This window comes from Salmo salar, chromosome 01 (genome assembly GCF_965601325.2).
Source record: "Salmo salar chromosome 01, fSalSal1, whole genome shotgun sequence".
Lineage (NCBI taxonomy): Eukaryota > Metazoa > Chordata > Actinopteri > Salmoniformes > Salmonidae > Salmo > Salmo salar.
In genome coordinates, this window is record NC_138291.1 from 59,191,948 (window position 1) to 59,214,619 (window position 22,672).

The 22,672-nt window shown below is 40.9% G+C and overlaps 1 protein-coding gene across 2 annotated transcripts in view; it reads right to left on the bottom strand.

Moving 5' to 3' along the window:
* LOC106606127 (bone morphogenetic protein receptor type-1A) overlaps positions 1–22,672 on the bottom strand; it is a 72,880-nt gene that overhangs the window by 43,064 nt on the left and 7,144 nt on the right. For both annotated transcript variants that reach the window (XM_014202262.3, XM_014202254.3), the window contains exon 2: positions 11,246–11,383. The gene's annotated coding sequence lies outside the window, so the exon portion shown is untranslated. The remainder of the gene's footprint in view (positions 1–11,245; positions 11,384–22,672) is intronic.

Consider the following 22,672-nt stretch of genomic DNA (forward strand, 5'->3'; position numbering starts at 1 on the left):
TATTGTATAACGGCACAATCCTTATTTTAATTCAGGTTGGGGGGGGGGGGGGGGGCTGTAGGCTTATTCTTATGCATAAGCTCTATGGGTGTTTTGAATTAATCACCACCTTAGAAAGCACTGTCCATTTTGCTGTGTTAGGCTTTGAAACAACATCCACACAATGACCATTTTTTCCCCACTCAGTTTCAACCTGTTGAACTTCTTTCTTCAAATTCATCTATCACAGTGAGGGGAGTTTTAAAAGCACGATACTGTTTTGATGTGATTTTCGACTGCATTTGCATTGAGTCAGTGGTTAGAGGGAAAATAGAAAACTGAGTACCATTAGCGACCTCATGGTCATTAGCGAGTTGGCATCTACCAACCCATGTACAACTATTTGTTGAAATGTGCTTGATCTCGAATGTTTTAAAAAAATCTTGAAGACAACGTTAATTTGCTTTGACTACAGTGTTCCATGTGCATTTGTGGGGCACAACAAAATAGAAACCAAACAAAGCATGTTCTCCATGAATTCCCTTTCCCCCCTCAGTGTCTCACTCACTCAATTGTGTTTTGACCGCTCCCTCTACACACGTGTGCACACAAGCTCCCGTTAGGCCTAGAGAAATGCCTATAAAACAGTGGGTATAAAAAAGAAAAATCATCTAACTGATAAGATATACAAGCTACATTTCCTTGATGACAGTTTTATCACAAATTCAAAATGGACTGGTTGATTGACGTAGGGAAATGTGTTCCAACAACTAGCTGCAGTTTTGGAATAATTGTATTCCGCCCATTTTCTGCGTATATTAGGTTACTTTGTGAAGGGCTAGCGTAAATTAGAATGGGTTAGCCTGGGCCATAGCCCCCTAAACATTCAGGTTCCACACTGAAAATATACAAAAACAGTGATAACGACATTGGGTATTTTCACCAGAATCATTAAAGCTGCAATATGCAACTTTTTGGGCGACCAGACCAAATTCAATTAGAAACGCAAGTTATAGATCTGTCATTCTCATTTGAAATAAAGTCTAAGAAGCGGTAGATCTGTTATGTGCACTATTTCTATGCTTCCCTTGCTTAAATTAGTTCTTGCATCTTTTACTTTCAGTTTTGTACACCAGCTTCAAAACAGCTGAAAATACAATATTTTGGGTTATGGAAAAGATATTTCAGAGTGGCTTAGTTGGTACAATGATTCTCTAGCAAACTGAAATTGGGTAAACTGTTTGAATTTTAACAACCAAGAAATGGGGGATAGGAATTTCTGCATAGTGCATCTTTAAAGAAAAGCTCCACCTAAAACTATCTTGGTATTTGTTACATTAGGCCATTGTGGATATGGTCCCACAATGTTTTCAAAATATGCAACTTTCAAAATACAGAAATATGGCCCATATGATGCATCATATGATGCTGCGATTTGCAAGAAAGTCCAATCCAACATTGTTTTATGATTATTTAAGTTAGCCGGAGAGCTGAACTAACCCAGCTTCCAGACAGATAATAAAAGTGCACAGTGAAGTGTTTTAGTGCAGATGTGTTTAATATACAATGCAGATAAGAAAGTATCTGATAATGGAACATTCCATAGAATTCTAGAAAAATACCACCGCTCTCTAAAAAGGCTGTAACGCATTCACAGTAAAAGGTATTATTCTGATTTCAGATGTTAAACCCTTACAAAATAAGACTCAATATACTATCTTCAATAGGAAGTTCTGTAAATGGCAGTTTGGGGGGGAAAAAAGGTGTTACTTTCGTACAAGATACACATTTTCACAGGTCTTTTTTCTTGACCGATTACCATTTGATTTATGTTATGCTATATATTTTTTCAGGGCTGTTTCTCAGCTTTCAAAATATGCATAATGTTTTAATGTATAGTGCCTTCAGAAAGTATTCACACCACTTGACTTTCTTCCCATTTTGTTGTGCTATTCAGAATTATTATTTTTTTGCTACTGGCCTACAAAAGAAAGCACCATAATGTCAAAGTGGAATAATATATATATATATATATATATATATATATATACATATATATATATATACACACACACACAGTACCAGTCAAGTTTGGACACACCAACTGATTCAAGGGCTTCTTTATTTTTACTATTTTCTACATTGTAGAATAATAGTTAAGACCTCATAATCATGAAATAACATGTAATCATGTAACCAAAGGCAAATATATTTTATATTTGAGATTCTTCAAATAGCACTCTTGGCATTCTCTCAACCAGCTTAACCTGGAATGCTTTTCCAACAGTCTTGAAGGAGTTCCCACATATGCTGAGCACTTGTTAGCTGCTTTTCCTTCACTCTGCAGCCCAACTCATCCCAAACCATCTCAATTGGGTTGAGGTCGGGTGATTGCGGAGGCCAGGTCATCTGATGCAGCACTCCATCACTCTCTTGGTCAAATAGTCTTTACACAGCCTGGAGGTGTGTTGGGTCATTGTCCTGTTGAAAAACAAATTATAGTAGGGCTATCACTAAGCGCACACCTGAACCGGATGGGATGGTGTATCGCTGCAGAATGAGGTGGCAGGTAGCCTATTGGTTAGAGCATTGGGCCAGTAACTGAAAGGTTGCTAGATCAAATCCCTGAGCTGCCAAGGTAAAAATCTGTCATCCTGCCCCAGAACAAGGCAGTTGACCCACTGTATCCAGGCCATAATTGTAAATAAGAATTTGTTCTTAACTGACTTGCCTAGTTAAAGGTTAAATAGAAATAAAACAAATAAATAAAAACAATGTTGTAGTAGCCTTGAATTATAAATAAAATCACTGACAGTGTCACCAGAAAGGCACACCCACACACCACCTCCATGCTTCACGGTGGGAACTACACATGCAGAGATCATGTGTTCACCTACTCTGCATTTCAAAATACACAGCGGTTGGAACAAAATCTCAAATTTGAACTCTGACCAAAAGGACAGATTTCCACCAGTCTAATGTCCATTGCACGTCCAAGCAGGTCTCTTCTTATTGGTGTCCTTTAGTAGTGATTTCTTTGCAGCAATTTGACCATGGGGGATTGATTCATGCAGTCTCCTTTGAACAGTTGATGCTGAGATGTGTCTGTTACTTGAACTCTGAAGCATTTATTTGAGCTGCAATCTGAGGTGCAGTTGAAATCGTCCCACCTACGCAACAGCCAGTGTAATCCCGTGGCGCGATTTTCAAATACCTTAGAAATGCTATTACTTCAATTTCTCAAACATATGACTATTTTACACCATTTTAAAGATAAGACTCTCGTTAATCTAACCACACTGTCCGATTTCAAAAAGGCTTTACAACGAAAGCAAAACATTAGATTATGTCAGCAGAGTACCAAGCCAGAAATAATCAGACACCCATTTTTCAAGCTAGCATATAATGTCACAAAAACACAGAAGACAGCTAAATGCAGCACTAACCTTTGATGATCTTCATCAGATGACACACCTAGGACATTATGTTATACAATACATGCATGTTTTGTTCAATCAAGTTCATATTTATATCAAAAACCAGCTTTTTACATTAGCATGTGACGTTCAGAACTAGCATACCCCCCGCAAACCTCCGGTGAATTTACTAAATTACTCACGTTAAACGTTCACAAAAAACATAAGTTATTTTAGGAATTATAGATACAGAACTCCTTTGTGCAATCGAGGTGTCCGATTTTAAAATAGCTTTTCGGTGAAAGCACATTTTGCAATATTCTGAGTAGATGGCTAGCCGTGATGGCTGGGCTATTTAGACACCCACCAAGTTTAGCCCTGACCAAACTCCGATTTACTATTACAAAAGTTTGATTACCTTTGATGTTCTTCGTCAGAATGCACTTCCAGGACTGCTACTTCAATAACAAATGTTGGTTTGGTCCAAAATAATCCATCGTTATATCCAAATAGCGGCGTTTTGTTCGTGCGTTCAAGACACTATCCCAAGTGTAAATAAGGGTCACGAGCATGGCGCAATTCCTGACAAATTTCTAAATATTCCATTACCGTACTTCGAAGCATGTCAACCGCTGTTTAAAATCCATTTTTATGCCATTTTTCTCGGAAAAAAGCGATAATATTCCGACCGGGAATCTGCGTTTAGGTAAACAGAGGAAAGAAAACAAAGCATTCGGTCGACGCGGGCACGCGCCTGAGTCTCACAGTACTGTAACCAGCCACTACCCAAACGCGCTACTTTTTTTTTTTTCAGTCAGAGCCTGGAAAGCCACGATTCAGCTTTTTGCTGCCTTCTGAGAGCCCATGGGAGCCGTAGGAAGTGTCACGTAACAGCAGAGATCCTCTGTAATGGATAGAGATAATCAAGAAGGGGAAGAAATTGTCAGACAGGCCACTTCCTGCATGGAATCTTCTCAGGTTTTGGCCTGCCATTTGAGTTCTGTTATACACAGACACCATTCAAACAGTTTTAGAAACTTTAGGGTGTTTTCTATCCAAAGCCAATAATTATATACATATTCTAGTTAGTGGGCAGGAGTAGTAACCAGATTAAAATCGGGTACGTTTTTTATCCAGCCGTGTCAATACTGCCCCCTAGCCCTAACAGGTTAACTCTAATGAAATGATCCTCTGCACCGCAGGTAAATCTGGGTCTTCCTTTCCTGTGGCGGACCTCATGATAACCAGTTTCATCATAGGGCTTGATGGTTTTTGCAACTGCACTTGAAGAAACTTTCAAAGTTCTTGACATTTTCCAGATTGACTGACCTTCATGCCTTAAAGTAATGATGGACTGTTGTTTCTCTTTGCTTATTTAAGCTGTTCTTGCCATAATACGGACATGGTCTTTTACCAAATAGGGCTATCTTCTGTATACCACCCCTACCTTGCAGAAAACAATTGATTGGCTCAAACACAATAAGGAAAGAAATTCCGCAAATTAACTTAAGGCACACCTGTTAATTGAAATGCATTCCAGGTGACTACCTCATGAAGCTGGTTGAGAGAATTCCAAGAGTGTGCAAAGTTGTCAATGCAAAGGGCGACGACTTTGAAGAATCTCAAATATATTTTGATTTGTTTAACACTTTTTTGGTTACTACATGATTCCATGTAAAAATAAAGAAAAACCATTGAATGAGTAGGTGTCCAAACTTTTGACTGGTACTGTGTATATATATATTTTTTTTATTAAAAATGAAAAGTTTTAATGTCTTGAGTCATTACGTATTCAACCCCTTTATGGCAAGCCTAAAGTTCAGGAGTCACATAAATTGCATGGACTCACTATTATTGCACACAGAGCTAAGCACATTTTTACTCCTGAACTTATTTAGGCTTGCAATAAAAAGGGTTTGAATACTTATTGACTGAAAACATTTCAGCTTTTTATTTGTTACGAATTTGTAAACGTTTCTAAAAACAACATTCAGGCTGTAATAACAAAAATGGCAAGGGGTATGAATACTTTCTGAAAGCACTTTAAGTGCATTGATGATATCATCCCCACAGTGACTGTACGTACATACCCCAACCAGAAATGGAATACCAGGACACGTACTCAGAGCATGCGCTGACCAGCTGGCAAGGGTCTTCACTGACATTTTCAACCCATCCCTGACCCGGTCTGTAATACCAACTTGTTTCAAGTAGACCACCATAGTCCCCGTGCCCAAGAATGCCAAGGTAACCTGCCTAAATGGCTATCGCCCAGAGCACTCACATCTATAGCAATGAAATGCTTTGAAAGGCCTATTCATGGCTCACAACACCATCATCCCAGACAACCTGAACCCACACCAATTCACATACCATAGGGCTGTGTGGTAAACCATATTTTACAATATACCGGTATTGATGAACAGACCGGTTTGAGTTTTTACTTTACATTCTATAATGGTATTTGAATGTTTGGTTTGTTAAAAGTGATATGCTGTGTGTAACTTACATTGTTATAGTTTACTTTGCTACTTGAGTAATCTCTCTCCATACCGCTTTCCTCACAGACCTAACCCTGCCACATCATTCAAGGAGCGCATTTGTTGTTCGTCCATGGTCAATGCAGCCCATGCAACAATGTTGATGACAACGATGCCATTTTCACTTTGCTTCTTAATATAAACCCACTAGTGTTCGATAATTACACTATTAGTTTGTTTCTTACTAGAGGTCGACCGATTAATCGGAATGGCCGATTAATTAGGACCGATTTCAAGTTTTCATAACAATCGGTAATCGGTATTTTTGGCTGCCGATTGGCCTTTTTTACTACACCTTTATTTAACTAGGCAAGTCAGATTAAGAACACATTCTTATTTTCAATGACGGCCTAGGAACGGGGGTTAACTGCCTTGTTCAGGGGGGATTCGGGGATTCGTTTCTGCAACCTTCCGGTTACTAATCCAATCCAACGCACGAGGAGCCTGCATGGCAGGCTGACTACCTGTTACGCGAGTGCAGCAAGGAGCCAAGGTAAGTTGCTAGCTAGCATTAAACTTATCTTATAAAAAACTATCAATCTTAACATAATCACTAGTTAACTACACATGGTTGATGATATTACTAGTTTATCTAACGTGTCCTGCGTTGCATATAATCGATGTAGTGCCTGTTAATTTATCATTGAATCACAGCCTATTTCGCCAAACTGGTGTTGATTTAACAAGCACATCTGCGAAAAAAGCACTGTCGTTGCACCAATGTACCTAACCATAAACATCAATGCCTTTCTTTAAAATCAATAAACAAGTACAGATTTTTAAACCTGCATATTTAGTTAATATTGCCTGCTAACATGAAATTGTGTCACATCTCTAGCGTTCATTGCACGCAGAGTCAGGGTATATGCAACAGTTTGGGCCGCCTGGCTCGTTGCGAACTAATTTGCCAGAATTTTACGTAATTATGACATAACTCGTAAGCATTCATTCAGACAGCACTTTCGTGCGTTTTGCCAGCAGCTCTTTGCTGTGTTTCAAGCTGTTTATGACTTCAAACCGGGTGGGTATAATTTGTGGAACGTTCCAATAGGAATCTATTTCAAAAACTTTGTAAATAACAAGGTTGCCAAAAAAACAACGCATACAAAGTTGTATAGCGGCAGAATAAGATACCGGGTAGTGAGTGGTCTATTTCATTGCGTTTTTCACTCATCACGTTTATTCCAAAAAATGTCTGTCCTCACTCTGGTTGCCTATAGACAAACATTAAGAATAAGCTTCGTGGTGAGTTGATGCCTATTCGGCAGCTAGTTAGCTAGGTTTGTATGCGTTGCTACTTTGTATGCGTTGTTGGTTGGCAACCTTTAACTTTACGTTTTTTGGAACGGATTCCTGTTGGAACGTTCCACAAATGATACCCACCCCTTCAAGCCTGTCAACTCCCAAGATTAGGCTGGTGTAACCGATGTGAAATGGCTAGCTAGTTAGCGGGGTGCGCGCTAATAGCGTTTCAAACGTCACTCGCTCTGAGACTTGGAGTAGTTGTTTCCACCCCTCTGCATGGGTAACGCTGCTTCGAGGGTGGCTGTTGTCGATGTGTTCCTGGTTCAAGCCCAGGTAGGAGCGAGGAGAGGGACGGAAGCTATACTGTTACACTGACAATACTAAAGTGCCTATAAGAACATCCAATAGTCAAAGGTATATGAAATACAAATCGTATAGAGAGAAATAGTCCTATAATTCCTATAATAACTACAACCTAAAACTTACCTGGGAATATTGAAGACTCATGTTAAAAGGAACCACCAGCTTTCATATGTTCCCATGTTCTGAGCAAGGAACTTAAACCTTAGCTTTTTTTACATGGCACATATTGCACTTTTACTTTCTTCTCCAACACTTTGTTTTGCATTATTTAAACCAAATTGAACATGTTTCATTAAGTTAAAAATAAGTGTTCATTCAGTATTGTTGTAATTATCATTACTATAAAAAAAAAAAAAAAAATGCAGTTTAAAATCGGTATCGGCTTTTCTGGTCCTCCAATAATCGGCATCGAAAAATCATAATCGGTCGACCTCTATTTCTTACATCTGCAAACAGCTACTTTGTCTTTTCTTAGCAAGATGGGCCTAAATACTTGTTAGCCGGAAATGCTAGTCGCTAGTTATTTCATTTATTTGCTAGCTAGCTGAGTCAGAGCAAACGTAATTAGCTAAACAGCCTGATAATACCAGTGATGGTGTAGACATAAATCAGCATGTTGTTTGTGCAACAGTATCTTCTAAATCAAAGAGGAATATGCAAAACATGAATATGTTAGCTACGTGAAGTAGCTAAGAGAAAACATGTAACCAAAGTTTACAGGGTCCTCTATGAAACACTTATCAACCCTTTGTTCTCGACCCCATCAATAACTCTTCCCTGGCATTTTTATTCATTGTCATGTCAAACCCTGTATTCAAAACTCCCACAATTATATTCTAACTATAGAATTAGAATAATCACTCTCGTTCCATGATTCCAACAGTTCACCCAAGTGTTTGCTCTAAATTGCAAGTCAAATCACAACATTTGGTTAAAAATAAGGCCTAGATTGTTTGCCCATACTGTGCAGCCCTATGTGACAGTGTGCAAATTAATTCAAATAGGTTAAGGAAATGTAGAAATTGATTAAAATGCTGAAAAGTATGTTTGGTTGAAGTTGAATTGAACAGTATAAAACAAATCAGAATTGAGAAAGACCCATTGAAATCACTTAGAATGTATGGGATCGTCACCCTAGGGTCACGCACTACTACATTTAGAACGTGTATTATTCAAAAACATAAAATAACATCAAATACAGTCATACCGTTCATAAAAAAAATTAAAAAGAGATATTTTGGCCATATCACCCAGCCCTAACTAGCATACCACCTCAACAGATCCAGAGATGACGCAATCTCTATTGCACTCAGCACTGCTCTCACCCACCGGGACAAAAGGAACACTATGTCAGAATGATGTTCATTGACTACAGCTCAGCAGTCAACACCATAATAACCTCCAAGCTCAGGACCCTGGGACTGAACACCTCCAGCTGCAACTGGATCCTGGACTTCCTGACGGGCCACCCCCAGGCATTGAGGGTTGGCAACAACACATCTGTCAACACGGGAGCCCTTCAGGGGTGTGTGCTTAGTCGCCTCCTGTACTCCATGTTCACCCAGAACTGCGTGGCCACGCACGACTCAAACCCCATCATCAAGTTTGCTGACTACACGATGTTGATAGGACTGATCACCGACGATGAGGCAGCCTATAGGTAGGTCGTCAGAGACCTGGCAGTGTGTGGTGCCAGGACAACAACCTCTCCCTCAATGTCAGCAAGACAAAGGAGCTGATTGTGGACTACAGGATCGGAGGGTTGAGCACAACCCCATCCAAATCGATGGGGCTGTAGTGGAGCGAGCCGAGAACTTCAAGTTCCTTGGTGTTCACATCACTAAGGAATTAACATGGTCCACACACATCCACTACTGCGCAGAGCGAAGGTGGGCTAATCTAATCTATCGGGATAACTGTTAGCTTCTTCTGTCAACAAGCCAGAAGTCACACAGTTAATTCAGATATTTTTTGAGAGCTTCCAAAAAAAACAAGCACTCCATCCCCGTCAACAGGACCAAAGATTTTTAGAACCAAACCAAGATATACCACAGCCAGTCGTTTAAAATGGGGAAACAAAATGTGTCAGTGCACAGAACAAGCAAGGTGGTGGGCAGAGATGAGCACGAGCTAGAGAGATCCTATTGGCATGTTCTATCATTCATTTGCATATTTCTGTTAGTGAACGCCAACTCTTAAGTGCACGTGTGCGATACCTCAGTATGCCATCGCACTCCTAAACAAATCATTTTTTTTACTTTGGCAAAGGGTAAAGTGTACAAAACTTAGTCCACTCTGTTCGTAACAGATTGTAGTTTTGGGAACAGAAAACTGTATTGAGATCAAATGTTTCATCGATGAGAAAATGTGCAGTGTCGGCCAAAATCCATTATGTTCCATCTTCTCCCACTGTCGGCCACTGGGCTACCTCTCACTACCATATTTGGTAGCGAATGGAAACACCAAGCGGATGCTTCACATTTATACAGCTGGTGAAATAGCTGTCTCATGAAGGAACATCTCGCCCCCGACTCGACTAGCGTTGTCCCCCTCAAACATTACCTCGGTTTCTTCACCTATCAACAAGGAGAGAAGATCCCGCCGCTTCCTTTAGATCACACCATACTTTAGAGCAGGGATCATCAACTAGATTCAGCTACAAGATCATTTCTTTGTAGACTGCAAATTGACCGCAAGAAGCTCAAACAGATATAATATTTGACAAAAACATAAAACAGATTTCCAAAATTAAAATCACTTGGAGCCGGTGATTGCTGGTGTTTTTACAGTCTTATGTCCAACAGTTGGAGACACCTGCTTTTAGAGTCCATGAGTGACGATTCAGGGGCAAATGTCAGACAAAACTAGAGGCACAAATGTCGGACACAAAACTAGAGGCATAAATTGGGAAACTCACCAGCTCGCCTTAGTGTTGTTTAAAAACGAGGAGGTGAAATACATTGGGTTCAACATTCTCTGTGAACATATGGTAGTAATTTGCTCGAGTAGACTCCCTGACTCTGAAAGTCTGCCGGTGGAGTGCGTAAGCTCAGACAGACAGTCTTTTCTCTCTCTCAAACAAAAACAAAATAGAGAACATATGTGCAACCAATCAGTTTATTATCTAATATTTTATACATTGAACTAAGACTAGGTGTCAATGTCAACAAACCTTTTTTTTAAGACCAAAAAAAAAAGAAATACAAAAGAAATACTTCAAAAATTTCATTCTAGATTTCTTATGGCAGGTGTCACTCCACCCATGGCAAACTTAGATGTCTAGCCTAAACCTCCAGGAGCATGTGCAATCATGTCCTTTCCTTCTCTTATTCCACCAGTTATTAATGACATCAGCAGACAGCTCCAATGACCCAATCTGTGCCTGCAATTATGATCCAGGAAACCACCTGATTGGCCAGCTCTGCTGGGAGAGGTCAGGGGTTAATCTCCTCAGAGGGGTATAGTCAGGTTGTGGTAATCACCGGTGCCCTCCAGAGAGAAATTAACATTTGTTTGTTAGGTAAGATAAAAAGGCTGAGATGGAATCCAAATAGAGATCCATTCACCAACCAAGCATGTGACCACAACACATCTTGCACAAATTACACACTGTATGGGGCTGAACATGCATCATCACAAGCATAATCCAGAGCAGGAGTCATCCCTCTGATTCACTGTAACAGCCATAGAGAGCAGTCTTACCTCATTGGGGGATCCATGGTGCAGGGGCATGTTGAGGATGCTTGTAGAGACCAGTGTTGGTGCTGGGGGTCATACAGATCCATAGGGATAAAGAACATAGACGCTGGAGATAAAAATCCAGCATGGCACCATGGAGACCTGAGCAGGAGAGGGTAAGAAATTCAAATTAGTCACACACCAAGAAAATGGGACTTACTGCACTTCAAAATGTGTCAATGTCAATGGCAGATTGGAACCACAAAACATGTCAGGTCGGGAAGGCTATTTATTATATATCACGAGTCTTGGGATGTCTGGTTGAAAATAAAAACTGATTTAGCTAAACATTTATTTTTTGTTTCTGCCCTGAGATTGTGCGCAAAAACCCTATGGGTTAAGGAGGCTGGGAGGGGGGGTTGCTGGGCAACCCGAGCGGTGCAGAGGTATCATTGCACAGTGCTGCAGACATCCTGTCACCGGGCCAGGAGCCCAGGGACCCAGCCGCAGTACACTACGACCTCCACTGAGGGAAAGGCATTACACATCACTGCAGCCCACAACTTAGTTCTCACAACTTTAGAAGTCATTAGCGGTGCCGGATCGGTGCGCACGTGGAATTACTGCCATTTCAGCATCACCTCCAGAAGGACGTTGCCAGAGAGAGAGAGAGAGAGACCGAGGCAAATTCCAACAGGAATATAAGAGATAGGCCTACAGCACAAAGGTAGAGGACTATAGTGTCTGAAAAATAAAAATGTGGGTGACTCATACATTGACTCACTTGTGTGATTAGTCAAGTCAGTAACCTCGAGAACCACAGTAACGCTGGCACGTTTTGGACTTCTAACCCCTTTTAAACAGTATGTTTGAGCTACAGGGTTGTTGCAGTGGATTTGTCCATTTGTTCCATTAGTCTATGATTAACAGGAGTTAGAGTGGCATTTCTGAGACAAGGGCGGATAGCGAAGACAGTTCTTCTCACACAAAAAAATAAAACATCTAAAGTCTGAACGGTTGGAGTTAAACTATGACGACCCTATCTATGAAAAGCGGAGACGAACACGTAACCAGTTTCGCTCTAAGACGCTAACAAGCCACACAAGAGTCGTTAGAAGGTAAGAGGTTCTTCTACATAGAAGATCATAGGAAATCCTAGGACACAGTGTCTATAATACTGTAATAAGCCCAAACTCCAGTTGTTACACAATTTCTGTACTTACAGCATTCTTATGAATACATTTATCAGGTTTTTGCTTGGCAGCCATTGTTTTGGGGGAAAGGGATTACATAAAATGTATTTAAGATTAGCCTTTCAAAAACAGATTTAGGCCTAGCCTACATGAACCTGAAAACATACTGAGGGGCAAAGTGTCAGTCAATAGCTGGAATGATACCAGGGAATCCTCATCTAGCTGACAGAAATATCAGCAAAGACATCCATCCCAACAGCACATTGGGACACACACAAACATCTGATTTTAGACCGGGGAGGTGTTATTCCAAGGGGTGGGGGGAGGACAAGGGTGTCCCCATAAAGCCTCCAGTGAGTGGGCCACTGCAGGCCAGAGAAGCCCCCTGCTGTGGCTGGGAGATAAGTGGAGCAGCATGGTCTGGATATGGCCCAGCAGCCAGGAACAGCTCTCAGCACCAACATAGGGGCTTTTCTTCCACCAGGAAGAGCTCCTTGAGACTCAAAGGGTCTTTATTTAGCCAGGGATGTCAAAGTGAGTTTACATTCAAAACAGACAGCACGCGACAAACTCTTGCAGGGGAAATAAATGCACTATATCAAATAGAAATCTTCAATTCCTGCGAGCAGGAAACTATTCTGTTAGCTTAAAGGCATTTGAGGGCACCAGAGCAAAGTCTAAAACACCCTCGTAAAAGGAAATAACACAACTGCAGTAGGCATTCCATGCACTAACTACTTTCAGGCCAAATTACAAGAAAACTACCATTTGAAAGTGCTAGAGCGGTTAGTATGAGCAAATGGAATACAAATTGAAGAAAAATCCATGGACAGAGTGAGCACATTCAGGAGAGTGAAAGGCAGCAGAGGGAGATCAGCTGTGCTCATCTGTTTACAATACTGCCTCTAGACTCAAATGTCTCCTCACCAAGCCAGGGTCACTTAAGGGTGCAGCCGATAATTAGCAACTAACCGCGCTGGCTATTTATAAAGTCCTGAGAGAATGCAGGAATATATTCTGAGGTTGGGAGGTTTGTCACAGTGCAGGGGCATGGCTCCGGGGAAAGTTATTTTGAGTAAAAGCAACAATGCAGAGAGAAATGCAGGAAGCATTAAAATAGAGAGCGAAAGTACTAGCTAGACATCTTGTAGTTCTACTCCAAGTTTAAGTGCTATCATTAAAGTTGGAGAGTTAGCCTCACATCTGTTGTGAAGGGGGAAAAGCTTCAAGCGCCTTGTCACGTCATATGCAAATTCCTCACAGCACTAGGTGTCAGGTGTTAAACTTCACTGTCTGACAGGATAGTTGTGTAACCGTCTTTGTCCTTCCTTACATAATGGAAAATAACTGTCAACCAGTTAAGGGAACACTGCTGCCCCAAAGTGCGAGGAATCCCGCGGCAGAAAAAAAACTAAAGTCAACAAACAAAAAACGAAAAGAAACATTATTGGGCTGATGTGTGAGTGTGTGTGTGTGTGTGGGTGTGTGTGTGCAACAGAGGCTCGAAAAAGGAAGTCGAAGTGAAGCATTTGGAGATTCCATCGCTGAAGTTAATTCCGTTGGCTTTTGCAAAACCAACAGAGTGGCACGAGAGCAGAGGCAAATGTGTCGAAGCTCAGAGGAGCGACTAATGCCATCAAAGTGAACGATCAGCCATAGCTAATTGAAATTAAAGACCATACAGGGGGAGGGAGAGTGGCTCCGGTCCGTTCACAGGGTCCTCTCTGTGTGGGGATGTGTATAGGCATATGCCAGCTTTTCCCCCTCTCTCAGCAACTCACCTCAAAATCAAGTCCAACTGTTTTCTTACAGGAAAAATCAGCCTCCTGTTAACTAGCTACTTTAACCAAAGTCCTAACCTACATCTAGCTCAGTGTTTTCAACAAGCATATATTCACTAAGCCTAAAGAGATAGTGTCCACAGAAGCAATCAATCAATCCGATTCCAAACTCTCCACCATGGCCAAGACCAAAGAGCTCTCCAAGGATGTCAGGGACAAGATGTGTAGGTCTACACAAGGCTGGAATGGGCTACAAGACCATCGCCAAGCAGCTTGGTGAGAAGGTGACAACATTTGGTGTGATTATTCACAAATGGAAGAAACACAAAAGAACTGTCAATATCCCTCGGCCTGGGGCTCCATGCAAGATCTCAACTCGTGGAGCTGCATTGATCATGAGAACGGTGAGGAATCAGCCCAGAACTACACGGGAGGATCTTGTCAATGATCTCAAGGCAGCTGGGACCATAGTCACCAAGGAAACAATTGGTAACACACTACGCCGTGAAGGACTGAAATCCTGCAGCGCCCGCAAGGTCCCCCTGTTCAAGAATACATATACATGCCCATCTAAAGTTTGCCAATGAACATCTGAATGACTCAGAGGACAACTGGTGAAAGTGTTGTGGTCAGATGAGACCAAAATGGAGCTCTTTGGCATCAACTCAACTCGCCGTGTTTGGAGGAGGAGGAATGCTGCCCATGACCCCAAGAACACCATCTCCACCGTCAAACATGGGAGGTGGAAACATTATGCTTTGGAGGTGTTTTTCTGCTAAGGGGACAGGACAACTTCACCGCATCATTTGACGGGGCCATGTGCTGTCAAATCTTGGGTGAGAACCTCCTTCCCTCAGCCAGGGCATTGAAAATGGGTCGTGGATGGGTATTCCAGCATAACAATGACCCAAAACACACGGCCAAGGCAACAAAGGAGTGTTTCAAGAAGAAGCACATTAAGGTCCTGGAGTGGCCTAGCCAGTCTTCAGACCTTAATCCCATAGAAAATCTGTGGAGGGTGCTGAAGGTTTGAGTTACCAAACGTCAGCCTCAAAACCTTAATGACTTGGAGAAGATCTGCAAAGAGGAGTGGGACAAAATCCCTGTGGGCAAACGTACAAAATCAGCAGGGGATGAAATACTTTTTCCCCCCACTGTATATTATTTGACTAATGTCAAACCTTGATTGCATTTGGGAACGTTGTCCTGCGTAGGGTGCAGTCTTTCGACTGGGACGTTAAAACTGGTGTCCCGACTGTGGTCATTCAAAATCCTATGCCGCTTATTGTAAGAGTAGGGGTGTTCAACCCGGTGTCATGGCTAAATTCCCAACCTGGCCACATTCCATCATGGCCACCAAATCATCCCCCTCATTCCTAATTGGAATATATCACTCCTCATCTCTCCAACTGATAGTTTATGTGTGGTGAGAGTTGTGGCACAAAAATGGTTGCCGTGCATCACTGAGGTGGGTGCTACACATTGATGGTGGATGAAGTGAGTTTCCCCTCTTCTTTTTTGCTAAGAAAACTTGGGGACCGCCGGCCACTATTGAGGGAACCCTGAAGAGCTGAGTGAAAGATTTATTTTTAGAAGCACTGCTCACAGGCATAACAGTTGGTCTAATTTACTTGAAATAAAGTCTTGGTGTTTGTCCTTGTGTTTCTTGGCTATTTACATTGTTTTGTTCACAACCTAAGTTATATTTCAATATTTAAGTTTTAACTGCTAGGGAAGAGAAGACAACAGGCTACTTACTAGTCAGACTCAATCTCAAAGGCAAAAAAAGTGACTGGAGTCACTTTACACAGTAACCTTAATAACCTGTTGGGGATAGGGGGCAGTATTTGCACGGCCGGATAAAAAAAACGTACCCGATTTAATCTGGTTACTACTCCTGCCCAGTAACTAGAATATGCATATAATTGTTTGATTTGGATAGAAAACACCCTAAAGTTTCTAAAACTGTTTGAATGGTGTTTGTGAGTATAACAGAACTCATTTGGCAGGCCAAAACCTGAGAAGATTCCAAACAGGAAGCGCTCTCTCTGACCATTTCATGGCCTTATTGATCATCTCTAACAAAAACAGGGGATCTATGGCATGACGTGACATTTTCTAACGCTCCCATAGGCTCTCAGAAGGCGCCAGAAAGCTGAATCGTGGCTTTGCAGCCCATGGCTGAAAAACAGTAGCGCATTTTGTAAGTGGCCGATCTGAGGACAATGGGACGGGGCGCGCGTGCCCAAGTCGACTCAATGTTTACTTTCTCTCTTTGAACGAAAACCACCACTCCTGGTCGGAATATTATCGCTTTTTTACGAGAAAAATGGCATAAAAATAGATTTTAAACAGCGGTTGACATGCTTCGAAGTACGGTAATGGAATAGTTAGACATTTCTTTGTCACGAATTGCGCCATGCTCGTCACCCTTATTTACCCTTTCGGCTAGTGTCTTGAACGCACGAACAAAACGCCGATATTTGGATATAACTATGGATTATTTTGAACCAAACCAACATTTGTTATTGAAGTAGAAGTCCTGGGAGTGCATTCTGACGAAGAACAGCAAAGGTAATAACATTTTTCTTATAGTAAATCTGACTTTGATGAGTGCTAAACTTGCTGGGTGTCTAAATAGCTAGCCCTGTGATGCCGGGCTATCTACTCAGAATATTGCAAAATGTGCTTTCACCGAAAAGCTATTTTAAAATCGGACATATCGAGTGCATATAGGAGTTCTGTATCTATAATTCCTAAAATAATTATGTTTTTTGTGAATGTTTATCGTGAGTAATTTAGTAAATTCACCGGAAGTTTGAGGGGGAATGCTAGTTCTGAACGTCACATGCTAATGTAAAAAGCTGTTTTTTGATATAAATATGAACTTGATTGTTATACAATACATGCATGTTTTGTTCATAATGTCCTAGGTGTGTCATCTGATGAAGATCATCAAAGGTTAGTGCTGCATTTAGCTGTGGTTTGGGTTTATGTGACATTATATGCTAGCTTGAAAAATGGGTGTCTGATTATTTCTGGCTGGGTACTCTGCTGACATAATCTAATGTTTTGTTTCGTTGTAAAGCCTTTTTGAAATCGGACAGTGTGGTTAGATTAACGAGAGTCTTGTGTTTAAATAGCTGTAAAATAGTCATATGTTTGAGAAATTGAAGTAATAGCATTTCTAAGGTATTTGAATATCGCGCCACAGGATTACACTGGCTGTTGAGTAGGTGGGACGCTAGGTTAGAGGCAGGTGAACATTTGTGTCTCAACTTTGATATTTTGGTTAACCTCTCTGGGCTACGTCCCACCCTAAATCAAAACAATATACCACATTAATTCTTAGTAGTAATACATTTATTATTTTAGAAACATTAGAAAGCATGCTCATCGTTTTTTTGCTTGTGTTTCGTTGGTGTAAATTTAGTGAAAAAATGTATTGTGGCTGGTAGATTTTTTATTTTATTTTTTTGACCTGCCACACGGCTGGTGGACCAAAGAGTTAATGTTAGGCCCTGCTCCTTTCTCTGTTTTTATCCAATTTCATGTGTCATTTTAATTTTAAGACAGACATTCTGGTTGGAGTGGAGATGGGTCTTGTGGGTTGATGAGTCTTCCCACTGCATGTACCATCCATTATTGCTCAGGGGAAGAAAACAGGATTTATGCAAAAAGAATACAATTGCACTTATCTTATTGGCATTCAATTATTCTCACAGTTGTGAGCATACCAGTTGACATTTGGACTAGGCCACCAGCTGGTCTTAAAATCAGTGATCAAGTTGTATTAACATTAGGCCAAACAGACCTTGATAAAGAGCATGGAAAATATTTGGGGATGGCACACAGTGGACAGAGTATACACTCACAGGTCAAACTGAGAAACAATGACAGACGGCTGCAATTTGAAAATGAAGCTGTGAAAAGGCAGGCCTATAGTGAACTCAGCAATGTTTTCATGTGTTAATCCATTTTAAACACTTGCCAGCATAAATGTCATAAACAAGGGCCTACTAGATTTGTACTGCAGTGGTTCCTGACATAGCAATCAAAAGACTTGTGTGCATTTAACCTCTCAAAGAGGTAGTACAGCAAAGAAACAATAATCAGAACTACTTGTCAACAATTTTGGGGCGGCAGGTAGCCTAGTGGTTAGAGCGTTGGGCCAGTAACCGAAAGGTTGCTGGATCGAATTCCCGAGCTGACAATCTGTTGTTCTGCCCCTGAACAAGGCAGTTAACCTGTTGGGGCTAGGGGGCAGTATTTGCACAGCCGGATAAAAAAAACATACCCGATTTAAACTGGTAACTACTCTTGCCGAGAAACGAGAATATGCATATAATTAGTAGATTTGGATAGAAAACACAAAAGTTTCTAAAACTGTTTGAATGGTGTCTGTGAGTATAACAGAACTCATATGGCAGGCCAAAACCTGAGAAGATTCCATACAGGAAGTGCCCTGTCTGACAATTTGTTCTCCCTCTGTGGCATCTCTATCGAAAATACAGCATCTCTGCTGTAAGGTGACATTTTCTAAGGCTTCCATTGGCTCTAAGAAGGCGCCAGAAAGTGGAATGACGTCTCTCCTGTCTCTGGGCGAAAAACAGCAGATTTTGTGAGTGGTCAGGCTGGGAACAGTGACACTGGAGATGCACATTCATGAGAATTCTAAAAAATATATATTTCAGCCTTTGAATGAATACAACGTCGCCCGGTTGGAATATTATCGCTATTTTACGAGAAAAATAGCATAAAAATGGATTTTAAACAGCGTTTGACATGCTTCAAAGTATGGTAATGGAATATTTTGAAATTTTTTGTCAAGAAATGCGCTCGCCCGTCACCCTTCGGCAACTGACCTGAACGCACGAACAAAACGGAGCTATTTGAATACAACTATGGATTATTTGGAACCAAAACAACATTTGTTGTTGAAGTAGAAGTCCTGGGAGTGCATTCTGACGAAGAACACCAAAGGTAATCCAATTTTTCTTATAGTAAATATGAGTTTGGTGAGGGCCAAACTTGGTGGGTGTCAAACTAGCTAGCCGTGATGGCCGGGCTATGTACTCAGAATATTGCAAAATGTGCTTTCGCCGAAAAGCTATTTTAAAATCTGACACCGCGAATGCATAAAGGAGTTCTGTATCTATAATTCTTACAATAATTATGTATTTTGTGAACGTTAATCGTGAGTAATTTAGTAAATTCACCGGAAGTTTGCGGTGGGTATGCTAGTTCTGAATATAACATGCTAATGTAAAAAGCTGTTTTTTTTATATAAATATGAACTTGATTGACCAAAACATGCATGTATTGTATAACGTAATGTCCTAGGAGTGTCATCCGATGAAGATCATCAAAAGGTTAGTGCTGCATTTAGCTGTGGTTTTGGTTTTTGTGACATATATGCTTGCTTTGAAAATGGCTGTGTGATTATTTTTAGCAGGGTACTGCTGACATAATCTAATGTTTTGCTTTCGCTGTAAAGCCTTTTTGAAATCGGACAATGTGGTTAGATTAACGATAGTCTTGTCTTTAAAATGGTGTAAAATAGTCATTTTTTGAGGTATTTGTATTTCGCGCCACGCGATTCCACTGGCTGTTGACTAGGTGGGATGCAAACGTCCCACCTTGCCCAGAGGAAGTTAACCCAACGTTCCCCGGTAGGTCGTCATTGAAAATGAGAATTTATTCTTAACTGACTTGCCTAGTTAAATAAAGGTTAAATAAAAATAACTAGAGATGTTAAAGGATAACTATTAAAATCGTCTAGTCATGCCTATCACTCTATAGGTTAATTTGCTTAATTCATGAAATTAAATTGCCGTGTGTGTATTTTCATTAGTCGTTATGCATGTTATTTATCACATGCACACAGAGCCTAGTTTGAGGAGAGGAATAGCCCATCATCTGTGAGAGCAGATCCTCAAAAAGCTGGTACAGGAGTAAAACGTGCTTTTGTAAGCTCAGTCATTGCACAACAAAGAAATTCTAAATGCAATTGCCAGGATTAAAAAGGATAAAAAAAATTTAAAAAGTATCTCAAACTCAGAATTAAAGCGCACCTCTCATTTGCCATTCCAGTGCTTCGTCAACGGTGGGAAGGCCATCAGCGAGTCACCACCACTTTGCAATGTGAGCTTGAGGCAGTATAAAAAAAATCAGGGCTTGACTAACTTCTTCAGCCAATTATCTTTCAGACAAGTAGTATATATAGCTCAAATCACCCCCCCATTTTTTTTATTTATATGTAATGCTATTTTTCCCACCGTTGTGTGATGCAAGGAACCACTTTACAAAATAAATGTCATATTTTTTTAACCATAGAGAATCAAACCAAAATCTAGGCTAAACTGCCTGTTAGCTTCTTTGCATATTCAAGCCCGTCTCAAAATACAACACTGTTCTTGGAGCATGGTTGGCCACCCTTGGCAGCCTATAAAATATTGCAACATTACAATTAGAACCAAATACTCATCTTCAGAAAATAATTCCCTTCAGGGCTCGAAATTAAGGGCTTCCCGTCATCCCTGGGAGGCTAAAAATATGTATATGTTTCAAAACAGACTCTGGGGCAATTCTAGGACGACAGATCCAAAATTCATACAACCACTGCACATTAAAACATTTTAAAAAGCAAATGACACTGATGCAACATCAGACCGTTCAGCTTAAAATGTTGATAAAGTTGTATTTCTTCATATAAGCTCAACAATGCGCACATGGCTGTGGGCTACACAGGAATGTTCCTAAATGCGTTCTCAAAGTGCACCGCACGAGCGAGTGGTTTCATGTGACCAAGCAGAGAAAAATATCCCTTAGAAAGGAGGGTTACTAATATGACTAGGATTACACCTTTGGATGCTTAACAATAAAATAAAGGTCATTTACATATTAAGTATTTATAAAATGATTCCCTCAACATTTCTATGGTCGTATTTTGGCTAGTCTACTTTGAAGGTAAAATCTGCTTCATTAAAGATTTTAAACACATGTTTATGGTTAAATAGTTTCAAAACGTAGTTGGAATGGCGCTGGAGAGAACAGCAGCCGTCTTAATTATGATTTTTTTGCACTGATCTTAACTTATTTTGTACATAATGTTTCAGACAGTTTCCTATGACCGAAAAGAGCTTCTGGACATCAAAACTGCGATCACTAACCTCGATTTGTATGAGGATTTCTACTTCAATGAATCGGAGGTGAAGGACATAATACTCATCGTGCACCAGGCCCAAATCCACAACACCCGGAGGAAGTGGCAGCGTTAAAGAGGCCGGCATGCGGGACACCTGACGAGACCATGTCGGTGAGTGGATAAACGCCTCTACCCTCCATTTTAACAGCGAATGTGCAATCACTGGAAAATAGTCTTGAACGGAGCCCGTCCAGTTTATCATATAAAAGTGATCTGAAGAACTGTAACATCCTGTTTCACAGAGTCGTAGCTAAACAAGGACATGGGAAATATAAATCTAGCTGGTTTCTCTATACATCAGCAGGACGGTAGTGTCGGGGAAGCTCGGGGGCGGGATGTGTCTCTTAGCAACAGCTGGTGCACAATCTCTAATATTAAAGAAGTCTCAAGGTTGAGATAGAATACCTCATGATAAACTCCTGGTAAATAGTATGGTCTTCAGTTTATCTATATTTTTCATAGCTGTCTATTTACTATCACAAACTGATGCTGGCACTAAGACCGCACTCAACGAGCTGTAAAGGACCATAAGCAAACAAGAAAATTCTCACCCAGAGGCCGTGCTCCTAGTGGCCAGTGATTTTAATGCAGGAAAACTGAAATCCGTCTTACCTCATTTCTACCAACACGTCACCTGTGCAACTAGAGGCAAAAACATAAAGTGTAGATCAGTTACTCCACACAGACACGCATACAAAGCTCTCCCTTACGCTCCATTTGGCAAATCTGACCATAACTATATCCTCCTGATTTCTGCTTACAAGCAAAAACTCAGAACAGAAAGTACCAGTGACTCACACGCTCAATATGGAAGTGGTGTGATGAAGCGGATGCTACGCTACAGGACTGTTTCGCTAGCACAGACTGGAATATGTTCCTGGACTCATCCCATTGAAGAGTTTACATCAGTCACCAGCTTTATTAATATGTGCATTGATGATGTTGTCCCCACAGTGACCCTATGTACATATTCCAACCAGAAGCCATGGATTACATGAAACATGCGCACTGAACTAAAGGCTAGAGCTGCCGCTTTCAAGGAGCAGGACACTAATCAGACATTTATGAAATTCCCCTACACCCTTTGACGAATCACCAAACAGGCAAAGTTTCAATACGGGACTAAGATCGAATCCTAGTACACCGGCTCAGACCTCGTCGGATGTGGCAGGGCTTGCAAACTAACAATGATTACAAAAGGGAAATCCAGCAGAGAGCTACCCAGTGATGCAAGCCTACCAGATGAGCCAAATGCCTTCTATGCTCGCGT